This window comes from Podarcis liolepis (assembly GCF_965112155.1).
Source record: "Podarcis liolepis genome assembly, chromosome: 7".
Taxonomy (NCBI): domain Eukaryota; kingdom Metazoa; phylum Chordata; class Lepidosauria; order Squamata; family Lacertidae; genus Podarcis; species Podarcis liolepis.
The window spans coordinates 84,510,339-84,525,003 of NC_139561.1; positions in this window are offsets into that span (position 1 = coordinate 84,510,339).

Sequence of the window (14,665 nt, forward strand, 5' to 3'; positions counted from 1 at the left end):
TGCCACACACAGGCCCAGGCAAAAATGAATGCTATAAAATGATGCGCTTGGGAATTTACTGGATTGTAGGCCCTGATGGAATTAGATAGGATGGAGGTTAAAGAAGAAGTAAAGTCTATTGTTTTCTTGGCCTGGAAGAAGGGGCCATCTGAATTGGAGAAGGGGCATAGATCTGATTTGCAGGGAGAAGGTGCCAGTTTCAATCCTTGGTATCTTCAAATAGGGCTGGAAGAGACTCCCGCCTGCTGCTGCCAGTCAGTGTAGACCAGGGGTCAGCAACCTTTTTCAGCCATGGGCCGGTCCACCATCCCTCAGACCATGTGGTGGGCTGGACTATATTTTTTTTTGGGGGGGGGGTGAACGAATTCCTATGCAGCATAGGCTATACACCACAAATAATCCAGAGATGCATTTTAAATAAAAGCACACATTCTACTCATGTAAAAACACGCTGATTCCCAGACCATCCATGGGCCAGATTGAGAAGGTGATTGGGCCGCATCCGGCCCCCAGGCCTTAGGTTGCCTACCCATGATGTAGATAGTACAGTGGTACCTCGGGTTACATACGCTTCAGGTTACAGATTCCGCTAACCCAGAAATAGTGCTTCAGGTTAAGAACTTTGCTTCAGGATGAGAACAGAAATCGTGCTCCGGCGGTGCGGCAGCAGCGGGAGGCCCCATTAGCTAAAGTGGTGCTTCAGGTTAAGAACAGTTTCAGGTTAAGAATGGACCTCCGGAACGAATTAAGTACTTAACCCGAGGTTCCACTGTATGGAGTTTGATGGACCAAAGGTTTGGCTCTGTATGAGGCAGCTTCCCTTGTTCCTGTGTGGTGGCTCGTCGCTTTCTGTAAAGATGCCAACTTTGATCGCCTGATGGAGCCATGGGGCAGAGTCCAAGGCAGATCGCTACTCAGGTCGCATGGGAAGGCAGGTGTGGTAACAATCCCCACAGCTGCCATGTCGGCAAGTTGCTCTGCCGCTGCTCTCACCCACCTGCCTGCCTGAGCTCAGCATAGCATGTGACGTGCATCTGTGAAGATATCTTCCACATGTAGCTTTGCATGTGTTGGTCAACCTATTTGGGACTCTACAGTTGACCAGAGATGTTGTCTAATGTATTTCTTTTCTTTTTGAAAAGCCCAGCTTCAGTTAAAAACATAATGCTCACCCTGCCAATTTCTGGCACTTGCACAATGAATTCTGGCAACTGGCCCAGAGTAAAAACAATCGGACTCTCTTATTTCTGGTTCATTGGCTGCCCTTTGGCTCTGAACTAGCAGTTCACAACAAGGATAATCCCTTGGCTACTTACAGTGTGGCAATCCAAGATGGCTGCCCCCACAATCCCTTGGGGAATTGTCCTCCCCTTCACCCATTGCAGCATCAGAGGCTATGAGTGATGACATATTATGCGTATGGGGTGTTAAGGCGAGGGGTAGCACCTCTGGTAGGGACGCTGTGGCACTGTGGGTTAGACCACAGAGCCTAGGACTTACCAATCAGAAGGTCGGAGGTTCAAATCCCCGTGACGGGGTGAGCTCCCATTGCTCAGTCCCAGCTCCTGCCAACCTAGCAGTTCAAAAGCATGTCAAAGCGCAAGTAGATAAATAGGTACCACTCCGGCGGGAAGGTAAATGGCGTTTCTGTGTGCTGCTCTGGTTTAACAGAAGTGGCTTAGTCATGCTGGCCACATGACCCGGAAGCTGTACGCCGGCTCCCTCGGCCAATAAAGCAGGATGAGCGCCGCAACCCCAGAGTCGGCCACAACTGGACCTAATGGTCAGGGGTCCCTTTACCTTTAGCACCTCTGGTGGGGGACACATCATGCTCCTTCTGGGGTAGTTTGCCCCTCTTTGGTCCCCACCATGCATTCAGCCCTCACCTGTGGCTCCTAGAAGCTGTCAGCAGGCGACAGCGGCCACAACCGAGGAACGGATTTGACTGGCCTGCTAAACCAGGTGAGGGTAGCTGATGGGTCTCAAACCCTCAGTGAGTCAGGGACTTCCCTGGATGCGGATTGAGCAGATGATACCAAGAGTGGGTTCAATGGCCAAGAAGGCAGTTACTGCACAGGCTGTAGAAGGAAGTGAGGGGCAGATGGGGCTCGTCCACCTAAAAAGGTCACCCATCTAGGAGAAGGAAAACTCAGATCCTAAATCTCCGCTGCCTTGCAGAACATCTTTGGGAGAAGAAATGGCTAAGGAGGAAACCCTACAAAAACCTGGGGTGCAGTCCCTAAGATGGTTAGATGGTGCCTTGTACGCCTCCTTACGGCAACTCCTGCAGCCCAGCTGGTGCCAAAGGTCTTGCTCTGCTTTCCTTCAGACCACATCAGCGAGATTGGGAGGGGAGTCTTGTCGTCTGGGCAGCCCCGGACCTCCAGCCACACTGCCCAGGCTTGTGCCCCAGGGAGGTCCCTTCGGTGCTGCTAATACAGTGGGGTTTGACTTCACCCCTGGAGGCGCACTCCATTGTCTCTCGAGACAGACAAATGCCGAGGATCGCAAACTATTTCAATATGCTACAGTAGCAGCTAGGATCCTCGTGGCTCAAAAGTGGAAATTACAGGAGATCCCCAACAGCAATGGAGTGGCAGACTAAATTTTTTGAGTATACAGAATTAGCTAAAATGACTTATAAAATTCGAGACCAAAAAGGGACAAAGTTTGAAGAAGAGTGGGGTAAATTTGTTGCATACATAAGAATTAACTGTAGAAGTCTAAAATCTGTAGCAGGGTTAACATAAATCCTGTGATGTGTATAGAAGGTAAATAAGAATCTGCAAGAGAAGATATATACTAAGAAAACCAAAACAGGGAAGGAAGGAAGTCTGGGCGTGAATATACACAGTGTAAATAAGACGACGTAAAATGTTGACTGTAAAAGATTAAGTTTTATTTATGTTTGTGAAAATCCAATAAAAAGCATTTTTTAAAAAGAGAGAGAGAGAGAGAGAGAGAGAGAGAGAGACAGACAAATGCCAGCAACAGCAGACATGGTCTAGCTTATAAGACGTAGAGCTGCACGCAGCAGCTTGGAAATGGAAACTGTAACTCAATAAAGACTTTTATAAAGTGAACGCCGGCTAGCGTGATCCTCTGTGAGCTAGGATCTGGAAGCAGCTCTGACAAATATATAAAAGGATGTCACATAGAGGAGGGAGAAAGGTTGTTTTCTGCTGCTCCAGAGAAGCGGACACGGAGCAATGGATCAAAACTACAAGAAAGAAGATTCCACCTAAACATTAGGAAGAACTTCCTGACAGTAAGAGCTGTTCGACAGTGGAATTTGCTGCCAAGGAGTGTGGTGGAGTCTCCTCCTTTGGAGGTCTTTAAGCAGAGGCTTGACAACCATATGTCAGGAGTGCTCTGATGGTGTTTCCTGCTTGGCAGGTGGTTGGACTCGATGGCCCTTGTGGTCTCTTCCAACTCTATGATTCTATGATTCTATTCTATGATTCTATGAGAGAGAGAGTGAGAGAAGGGGCAATGGTTTACTAGGAACAGGTACCAGAAACTGGGATTTCGCCCTGCGTGTCTCAGAGTGGTTGATATGCACACACATGATACAAAGAGATAGTAATAAGACTTTCAGAGTCAAGCAGAGACATGTCCTTCGAGAGGCAGAAATTGCTTTGGGGAGCGTCGTGGCACCAGATCAGCCAGTGGTATCCAGAGTACCGTATTTTTCCGTGTATAAGACTAGATTCTTTCCCTAAAAAACAGTGTCCAAAATTTTGGGGCGTCTTATACGTGGGGGCATCTTATAGGCCATCTCTTCCCCCCTCCTCATTTTCTTAAACCAGAGTCCACCAGAATAGGGGGCGTCTTATACATGGGGGCGTCTTATAGACGGGAAAGTACGGTATTTAGAAAGCACCCGTGTTTTATTTTAATGCACATTTCTTTGTGGACGGGGTGGAAAAACAAGTCCTTTTTAGGGAAGCTACCCATGCAGCTTGGCCCAAAGGAGAGAAACAAGTTGGGGCATGAAGCCGCCAAAGTATGACTGAGAACACAGAAGAATACAAATATGGCCTGCATGACGTGAGAATATCCAGCCAGACACAAATGAGGCTCATTGGCCAGATGATGTGTGACAACCATTATTTGCAGCCCTCGAGAGGCGCTGGGGAGGTATCAGGCCTGGCTGGTGACGTGTGTTTGGCTTTGTTATGTCCAAGAAAATGATCAAAGCGATCGAGCGACTCCCCATGAGAAATGGCAGCAGCATTTTTAGCTTAGGGAAAAGGCGAGTCAGAGGCAACATGCTAGAAGTTTATGAAAACCATGCATGGCACAGAAAACGAGTGGATAGAGGAAGGGTTTTTCTCGCTCTTTCGTAAAAGAAAGAAAGAAAGAAAGAAATTCCCGCAGGAATTTAATAATAAATAAATAATATCCTTGGAAATCTGCGCTTCTCCACATTTTGCAATGTAGTTCTCCAACCAAATAATGCAAAAAAAGCATGGATATTTGGGGAGGCACAAAGCTGTCATAAAAATGCACATTATTATTATTGAAAATAGCATACAAGAAACCACTGTATCGGGCAAAGCTGCTTGCAGAGAATGTGGATGATAGAAGAACCGTACACTAAAATCTTGGCGATTTTTAAAAAAATTGCAAACATTCCGAAATCTGGGGAACTGTATTTAAACTGGGGAGGGGGGCATAGTGTTATGTACTGAAGTTCTTACCCTGGGCCAGCAGGGGGATACTGTAGATAGTTATGCAAATAAGGGATTGAAAGTGACATTCAGTGATTGGATAGTTTTAGAAAATTGTTACAGTTACATTGTACTGGAGCTCTATATAAGCAGGCTGGCTGAACCCTTCAGTTCAGTTCTGTCCTGGCCTGTGAATAAACAAGAGCTGTTTGAAGAATCGCTGTGTCGTCTGATATGTTCACCCACAACTTAACACATAGAAACTCAGGGTCATATCCAGTGTTGAACATAAGAAGAGCCCAGGTTGACAGGATATCTAGTTCTCTAGCATTCTGTTCTCACAGTGGCCTTCCAAGTGCCCGTCAGAAACCTGCACCTCTCCTCCATGAATCTGTCCAATCATCTCTTAAGTTGGTGTCCATCACTGCCTCCTGTGGCAGTGAGTTCCACAGTTTAACTGTGTGCTCATTTTCTTCTATCTGTCCTGAATCTCCCAGCATTCGGCTTCACTGGGGGCCCAACAAGTTCCTGTGTGATGAGAGAGCGAGAAAAGCTCCCCGCTAGCCACTTTCTGCACGCCACACATCATTTTATAATTCTGAAACGGCGCATGCTGCCGTTAAACTCGCACAGACTTTTCTGCTTGCACAGTGGAACCTCTCCTCCCTCCCTCAAGCACCCTCAAAATCTGCTCCAGACAGTTGAGGATTTGGGGCGGAGGAAAAGAGGGGGAACTCTCACAGATTAAGTGGAATTTTCCTTGTGCAGTGTTGGTCTCCAAAACCGAGAGACTCGCCCATATTTAAGCGCATTCTAGCAAGTAAAAGAGACGCGGTTGGCACTGTGGGTTAAACCACAGAGCCTAGGACTTGCCGATCAGAAGGTCGGCAGTTCGAATCCCCACAACAGGGTGAGCTCCCATTGCTCGGTCCCTGCTCCTGCCAACCTAGCAGTTCAAAAGCACGTCAAAGTGCAAGTAGATAAATAGGTACCGCTCCGGCAGGAAGGTAAATGGCGTTTCCGTGCACTGCTCTGGTTCGCCAGAAGCGGCTTAGTCATGCTGGCTGTACGTCGGCTCCCTTGGCCAATAAAGCGAGATGAGCGCCGCAACCCCAGAGTCGGCCACGACTGGACCTAATGGTCAGGGGTCCCTTTACCTTTGCCTTTTAGCAAGTACAGTAGAACCTCTGGTTGCAAACGGGATCCATTCCAGAGGTCTGTTCACAACATGAAAAGCCTGCAACCTGAAGCGCTGTATCTGTGCAGGTGCGTGGCACGATTTGGTGCTTGTGCGCATGTGCAAAGCGTGATTTAGTGTGTGATAGGAATTTTGAGGTCTTAGATATATGTTAAATGTTCATAAGTGTACCAACCAAGCACGTACATAGATCAGCACAGGAAGACCGACCTGGAACCATTTTGATTCCCAAACTGTCCCAAACTGAACAAATGTTTTCTCTGCAAGGTCAAAGGAAAATGGAAAAGCCTCCCCATTGTCTTTTCCTTCACAAATCCTGTCTTAAGGGTATGTCTGTGTTTGAATAGGGTGTGAGCCTGTGACCTGGCCCAGGAACTAAGTATTTATCATTACAAAAGATTAGCCAGGCTCCCCAGGCAATCCAATCAAGTAACCTGCCAGACAGGAGATAAACAAGGACAGGAGAAAAACAACATTCAAATTTCTGTTTTAGACCTCCTTTTCTGTGATGTAGGTATGATGTATCTGAGGGGTGGTCTTAGGTTACACCCCTTCTGTGATGTATGTATGATGTTTCTGGGGGTGGTCTTGATCTACAGGGTGGCAATTTCAAAAGTCTTTATAAGGCCTTGCGGCCATTTTTCTGGGTTCCTCCTCCTTTCCTGCGGGTGAGGGGAGCACCCTGTTGCAACAGTTCAATAAAGATCAAGCTTACTAGCTGCTTTGCTTCTCAATATTCTCTGGTTGGCCTCTGTTGTTCTGTCCTACCAATAGGGAAACTATGTAAGGTCTCTATATGGGCGCTTGGATACCCCATAAGGGGAAAAGGGCAGATTTTTGTTTACAATAAGTGCTTCTGCGCATGTGCGAGCGGCGAAACCTGGAAGTAACCCTTTCCGGTGCAGTTGTACCTCAGGTTACAGACACTTCAGGTTACATACACTTCAGGTTACAAACTCCGCTCACCCAGAACTATTGCTTCAGGTTAAGAACTTTGCTTCAGGATGAGAACAGAAATTGTGCTCCAGCGGCGCGGCGGCAGCAGGAGGCCCCATTAGCTAAAGTGGTGCCTCAGGTTAAGAACAGTTTCAGGTTAAGAACGGACCTCCGGAACGAATTAAGTTCTTAACCTGAGCTACCACTGTACTTCTGGGTTGCCGTGGGATGCAACCTGAAAAAACGTAACATTAAGCCTAGAGCCTAGGACTTGCCGATCAGAAGGTCGGCAGTTCGAATCCCCGTGACAAGGTGAGCTCCGGTTGCTTGGTCCCTGCTCCTGCCCACCTAGCAGTTCGAAAGCATGTCAAAGTGCAAGTAGATAAATAGGTACCACTCTGGCAGGAAGGTAAACGGCGTTTCCGTGCGCTGCTCTGGTTCGCCAGAAGCGGCTTAGTCATGCTGGCCACATGACCCGGAAGCTGTACGCCGGCTCCCTCGGCCAATAAAGCGAGATGAGCGTCGCAACCCCAGAGTCGGTCATGACTGGACCTAATGGTCAGGGGTCCCTTTACCTTTAACATGAGGTATGACTGTAGCTTTATTCAACAGGCAGCTTTTCCCATCATGGAGACAAATGGAAGCTTGAGAAAGCATCCCCTGCTAAAATAATCCCTGCAATAGGCAAAGGAACGAGGAGGGAATAGGAGTGGCCTCAAGGCACCTGTGCGTGAGAACTGCCGCAGAGCACTGTGACGTCACTGCCCCGTCCCATCCTGCTGACGCTGAGGCATGCCCGTGGGACTTTGCTCCCTGAGCAAATCCAGACCTCTATGGTTGTGGCAACTTTTCTTCCATGCTCTCTCCAAACTGCGGGGGCCCCCGCCAGGCTGACTCTCTTGGAAAGCGATGAGGCTGCACTTTCGAAAAGAGACTTTGTGTTTTGCTTGGGGTTGGCTGGTTACTGATGCAGCTGGTGTTTCGGGGAGCTTGCGCAACACGGGCAGAAAACCTGAGCTAGGAATCCGGGGGGGGGGGGGAGGGAAGAGATGTCTTTTTTTGAAAAAAGGTTGAAAGGAAAAGAAATGGCTTATTTCAAAATAATAATGGTGACGATTATTTAAAACACACACACAAATTAAAAAGCAGGAAAGTTGCCTGTACCGTTCTAATACGAAACCTTCAATTCATCATCTGCATTTAATCAACTGATGACGACTTCTTTGTTTTTTGGCAGAAAAACACTATTATCCTGCTTTGCTTTGAGGTGGATGGTTTTAAACTTCTGTTCATGTTGGACTTCAATGCTTTGTTTTAGTTCTGTTGTTGTTTAAATAGGCTTTGTGACTTTTTTATTTTGTAAACTACCTTGATAAATGCATTTATCATTAATTAGGGCTTGCCGATCAGAAGGTCACCAGTTCGAATCCCCACGACGGGGTGAGCTCCCGTTGCTCGGTCCCTGCTCCTGCCAACCTAGCTGTTCGAAAGCACGTCAAAGTGCAAGTAGATAAATAGGTACTGCTCCGGCGGGAAGGTAAACGGCATTTCCGTGCGCTGCTCTGGTTTCGCCAGAAGTGGCTTAGTCATGCTGGCCACATGACCCGGAAGCTGTCTGTGGACAAACGCCGGCTCCCTCAGCCTATAGAGCGAGATGATCGCCATCCGCGACTGGGCCTAATGGTCGGGGGTACCTTTACCTTTTCCTAATTGATTTAAATCAACGGAGAATCTCATGACCAGTTCTGGTATGTTATGCATTTTAGATTAGCAATCTGGCCCTCTGTATGATAACATACCCTCCAACATTTCCCCGATGAAAATAGGGACGTCCCATTCCATAATGATAATTTTACTATTTATACCCCCCCCCCAACATCTCACTGGGTTGCCCCAGCCACTCTGGGCAGCTTCCAACATATATAAAAACATAATAAGACATTAAACATTTTAAAAAGCCTTCCCTATACAGGATTGTCTTCAGATAGCTCAGGGATTGGATATCTCTGTAACCTCCCAACATTTATCCAATGAAAATAGGGACGTCCTAAGGAAAAGTGGGACATTCTGGGATGAAATCAGAAACTAGGACGGCTTCTCTAAATCAGGGACACCCCTGGAAAATAGGGACACTTGGCGGGTCTGCAATAAGGCCTGATTCACAAATAATATAGTGGTCCATCTATGGCTTGAGCTCCCTGCCTTGATGAGAGGGTTCTGGGTGGCTGCATACATGTGAAATACTAGTCAGTGTTTTACCACTAAGTGGTACGAACAGGAAAGAACCATATAATTTGTGGATAGCCCACATTTCCAAAATATTATAGCGTGCCTAAAGCTCTGTATACACTAACTTGCTTGTAACACAAAATGTAGTTTCCCTCTCAATCCGGAATTGTCCTTGCACATTTTCAGCATGCTGCTGTCACTCTAGATTGGTTCTAGATCCTGTCACCCACCCAAATGGGTGTAGTTACTGGAAACACATTTGAAAACCCTCCCTTTGATTAAGTCATTCATGTCCCTTCCTCCCTGCATGTGCTCCAGCTGAAGGAAGAAGAAAAAGAGGAAGAGGAAGAAGAAGAAGAAGAGGAGGAGGAGGAGGAGGAGGAGGAGGAATTTTGATTTGATATTCCGCTTTATCACTACCCGAAGGAGTCTCATCAGCTGGGACGTGGCTGGCCCTGTGGGTTAAACCACAGAGCCTAGGACTTGCCGATCAGAAGGTCGGTGGTTCGAATCCCCATGACGGGGTGAGCTCCCGTTGCTCGGTCCCTGCTCCTGCCAATCTAGCAGTTCGAAAGCACCTCAAAGTGCAAGTAGATAAATAGGTACCACTCCAGCGGGAAGGTAAAGGCATTTCCATGCGCTGCTCTGGTTTGCCAGAAGCGGCTTAGTCCTGCTGGCCACATGACCCGGAAGCTGTACACCGGCTCCCTTGGCCAATGAAGCGAGATGAGCGCCGCAACCCCAGAGTCGGCCACGACTGGACCTAATGGTCAGGAGTCCCTTTACCTTTACCTAAGGAGTCTCAAAGCAGCTAACATTCTCCTTTCCCTTCCTCCCCCACAACAAACACTCTGTGAGGTGAGTGAGGCTGAGAGACTTCAGAGAAGTGTGACTAGCCGAAGGTCACCGCTCTTAACCACTACACCACACTGGCGTAGGGTGGCTGTGATCTTGGACATATGACTACTCACGGGGTCATTGGGGTGGATGAATGCCCCATTTCTGGGACCGCCCACTCAGTGCATAGTTAAACTATGGAACTCTCTGCCACAGGAAGCAGTGGTGACCACCAGCTTCACGGAGGAGAAAGCTACAGATGGCTGCTAGCCACAATAGCTATGCTCTGCCCCCACTGTCTTGGCAGTAGTGTTGGCAGAAGGGGAGAGGCCTCTTTTGCTTGAGAGTCGCTGCTTTGAGAACAGGATGCCAGACGGAAGGAGCCATCAGCCTTATCTAGCAGGACTCTTCTGATACTCTTATCTGTTTTAATCTCTTTTCGAGTGGACCGCAGTATGTGGTAATGCAGAATCAATCTGCAATAAGCTTTTATTCTCAGAATGAAGCCAGTTTCTATCACAGAATTGTAGAGATGGAAGGGTGCCAACTAGTCCACCCCTACGCATCGCAGGAATCGCAGCTAAATAATCCCCCTTGTTATATATCGTTGTGGTATTTTGCCTGCGAGCACTAGAGCTCCAAAAGCTTAGAAATGTTTTGTCGATCGCTTAGAAGGCTGTTTTGCTCTACAAAGTGGGTCTTTCCCCCACCTCAACTCTACTCACCCCTTTGCTGAAGTTGCCTTAAAAACCTTTACTCTCTTTCTCTGGGGTTGTTTTCCTGTCTTGATCTCAGAAGTCTCCTTGCCCCCCCCCCCCCAAGATCAGACTGTTATTTCTAGAGATAGGACCCGAGGAGCACTTTCCAGGGGCAAAAATTAGGGAATAGATCTAGACTGTGTGTACAAATATGCAAGCCTGCATTGAGTTTAGAATAAAACGTGGTGTGTGTGTGTGTGTGTGTGTGTGTGTGTGTGTGTGTGTGTGGACTAAGGACTACAGTGCAAGAAAGAAGAAAAAATTTCCACAAGAGAAAGGGTGTGGGAGAGTTGAGTTTCTCAACAAAAACAAAGGATTTCTTAACCGGGGCTGTTTATCTAAAAAATGTGGACCTCGAGATAAAATAAATCCTAAAAGATCCCAGGAGGGGGTTACTGCCGTTCAGCATTTTGTTATTGGGAAGGGGAAAGGAAGGAGGCTTGGATTTCCAAACAAACATTTTGCAATGAACGCAAATAACCCCTCCAGGCTCCTCCTCTCCTCCCGGGCCGGATGAGTGGGGTTGCCAGGTCAAAAACTGGGGAGAAAAGGGACATTGTGGAACGGGACTGTTTGTTCCACAGAGCTGTATAGGTTAGAGACAAAAGGGCTGTTAAAGAGAGATGTGTGATGCTGTGGTGAATAAGACACAAATAAGGGCCTGCTTTAAAATAATGGGAGATTTCTGGGGGTACATGCTAGAACAGGGGTCAGCAAACATTTTCAGCAGGGGGCCGGTCCACTGTCCCTCAGACCTTGTGGGGGGCCAGACTATATTTTGAAGAGGGGGACAAGAACGAATTCCTATGCCCCACAAATAACCCAGAGATGCATTTTAAATAAAAGCACACATTCTACTCATGTAAAAACACCAGGCAGGTGCCACAAATAACCCAGAGAAGCATTTTAAATAAAAGGGCACATTCTACTCATGTAAAAACATGAGTAGATTCCCGGGCCAGATTTAGAAGGCGATTGGGTCGGATCCAGCCCCTGGGCCTTAGTTTGCCTGCCCATGTGCTAGAAGCTTCTACCACCACTGACATCTGTGGGGAAGGCTTCAAACTTTGAGACTCCTCAGGCATTATGGCCTGTGTAAGACCCCCAGTATCTGTTCTGGGAAACAGATGGAGGCACAGAGAGAGAGGGGGTGGGGAGTGAGAGAAGAAAGTTTTCAAAAAACTTTACAAGATGGGGGACACCTGGCTTGAGAGCAGTACATGTGAAAAGGATCTAGGAGTCTTGGTTGACCACAAACTTGACATGAGCCAACAGTGTGACGCGGCAGCTAAAAAAGCCAATGCAATTCTGGGCTGCATCAATAGGAGTATAGCATCTAGATCAAGGGAAGTAATAGTGCCACTGTATTCTGCTCTGGTCAGACCTCACCTGGAGTACTGTGTCCAGTTCTGGGCACCACAATTCAAGAAGGACACTGACAAACTGGAACGTGTCCAGAGGAGGGCAACCAAAATGGTCAAAGGCCTGGAAACGATGCCTTATGAGGAACGGCTAAGGGAGCTGGGCATGTTTAGCCTGGAGAAGAGGAGGTTAAGGGGTGATATGATAGCCATGTTCAAATATATAAAAGGATGTCACATAGAGGAGAGAGAAAGTTTGTTTTCTGCTGCTCCAGAGAAGCGGACACAGAGCAATGGATCCAAACTACAAGAAAGAAGATTCCACCTAAACATTAGGAAGAACTTCCTGACAGTAAGAGCTGTTCGACAGTGGAATTTGCTGCCAAGGAGTGTGGTGGAGTCTCCTCCTTTGGAGGTCTTTAAGCAGAGGCTTGACAACCATATGTCAGGAGTGCTCTGATGGTGTTTCCTGCTGGGCAGGGGGTTGGACTCGATGGCCCTTGTGGTCTCTTCCAACTCTATGATTCTATGATTCTATTCTATGATTCTATGATCCCAGGATTGCACCACAGATTCTGGGAGCTTTTGGTTCTCTCAGCTTCTCAAACTTCCAAATCTTTAATTCACAAATTAAAGATTCTCTCTCACACACACCCATTCTTTAATTCCACAGCTCTGCAGCAATTGGAAAGTCTTGTTTTGTTTTTTTAAAGTCTCATGAATATTCTCCAGCATTTTAGTGCGAATTTTGCCCAATCAACACATATTTGCGTGCCGTTTTGACAAGTACTGTAGACACGCTTTGGGGGAGCAGTTTCACCTGACGCAATGCATGTCTGCATGTCACTGTCATGAATATACATGTCCATATGCACACTTAACCTAGACTGATGCATTTCTGCTGTCACTGCTGGAGAGCAGCACAACAAAATTCAGAAAAGTCCGAATTTTGAGAGGCGGCTGTGTTCTAGTTCACGTGTTGTTTCGGAAATTGCAAATTAGGCAAGTTTGACTTTAAATTGGATCGGGTTTCTCCCCCAGCCCTGCCCAGGGAAGGGGATGACATCCTGTGCAGCCTACAAACTTGTTGTACTGCCTGCCTCATGAGGACTAGGATGGTGGCTCTGAGTCTTGGAAGAATGGGACTGAGAACAGCTTTGCACCTTGACACCTGCCCTGTTCCGCCGACTTCTGGAGCAGGCCAAGGAAGAAGAGCAAGAAGGGAGATTCTGCTTCAGAAAATAAAATTAACATGCTGTATAAACCAATTTGTCATGAGTAGAGAAGCTTGAGGAAGATGGTGTTTGTGAATTCCTGAACAATATTTTCTGACCTGCACCTCTCAGACTAATGTGTGGCACACAGTGGTGTAGCGTGGGGGGTGCAGGGGGGGCCCGGCCGCACCGGGCGCAACATCTGGGGGTTAGGGTTAGGGGGCGCAAATCCACGGGTTAGGGGGCGCAAATTACTTGCCTTGCCCCGGGTGCTCACAACCCACGCTACGCCACTGGTGGCACATATTTTAGCGATCCACTGGACTTCACACTTCTCCTGTCCTGCAATGCAATTCTTGGCTGTTTGAAGGCATCAGAATTCCCATTTTTGAAAATGCATGTATTTAGAGAAAATACACATTTAAATGTGTTGTGGGATGGGGAGGGGGAGAGGAGGGATGGGTAAAAACGTACAAAACTCCCCAATTCCATCCTTTCCCCAAATCCTGGATGGTCACTGCCAGTCAGAGTAGGCAATATTGAACGAGATGGACCAATGGTCTGACTCAGTAGGAGACAGCTTCCTGTGTTGCAGCTGAAAACACACAATGTGAGAATATACCCCTGAAGTATAGAAACCAACTCTTTGTGTTCAGGGCTATGTATTCTTACTTGCTTCGTCAGCCTATCTGCTCTCTGTCTTTAAGAAGGTCTTCAAGCCAGTTAATAATAATAATAATAATAATAATAATAATAATAATAATAATTTATTATTTGTACCCCGCCCATCTGGCTGGGTTTCCCCAGCCACTCTGGGCGGCTTCCAACAAAGATGAAAAATACACTAAAATGTCACATATTAAAACTTCCCTTCAGATGTCCTCTGAATGTCAGGTAATTGTTTATTGCTTTGACATCTGATGGGAGGGCGTTCCACAGGGCGGGCGCAACTACCGAGAAGGACCTCTGCCTGGTTCCCTGTAACTTGGCCTCTCGCAGTGAGGGAACCGGCAGAAGGCCCTCGGTACTGGACCTCAGTGTCCGGGCAGAACGATGGGGGTGGAGACGCTCCTTCAGATATACTGGACCGAGGCCGTTTAGGGCTTTAAAGGTCAGCACCAACACTTTGAATTGTGCTCAGAAACGTACTGGGAGCCAGTGTAGGTCTTTCAAGACCGGTGTTATATGGTCTCGGTGGCCGCTCCCAGTCACCAGTCTAGCTGCCGCATTCTGGATTAGTTGTAGTTTCCGGGTCACCTTCAAAGGTAGCCCCACGTAGAGCGCATTGCAGTAGTCCAAGTGGGAGATAACCAGAGCATGCACCACTCTGGCGAGGCAGTCCGCAGGCAGATAGGGTCTCAGCCTGCGTACCAGATGGAGCTGGTAAACAGCTGCCCTGGATACAGATTTGACCTGTGCCTCCATGGACAGCTGTGAGTCCAAAATGACTCCCAGGCTG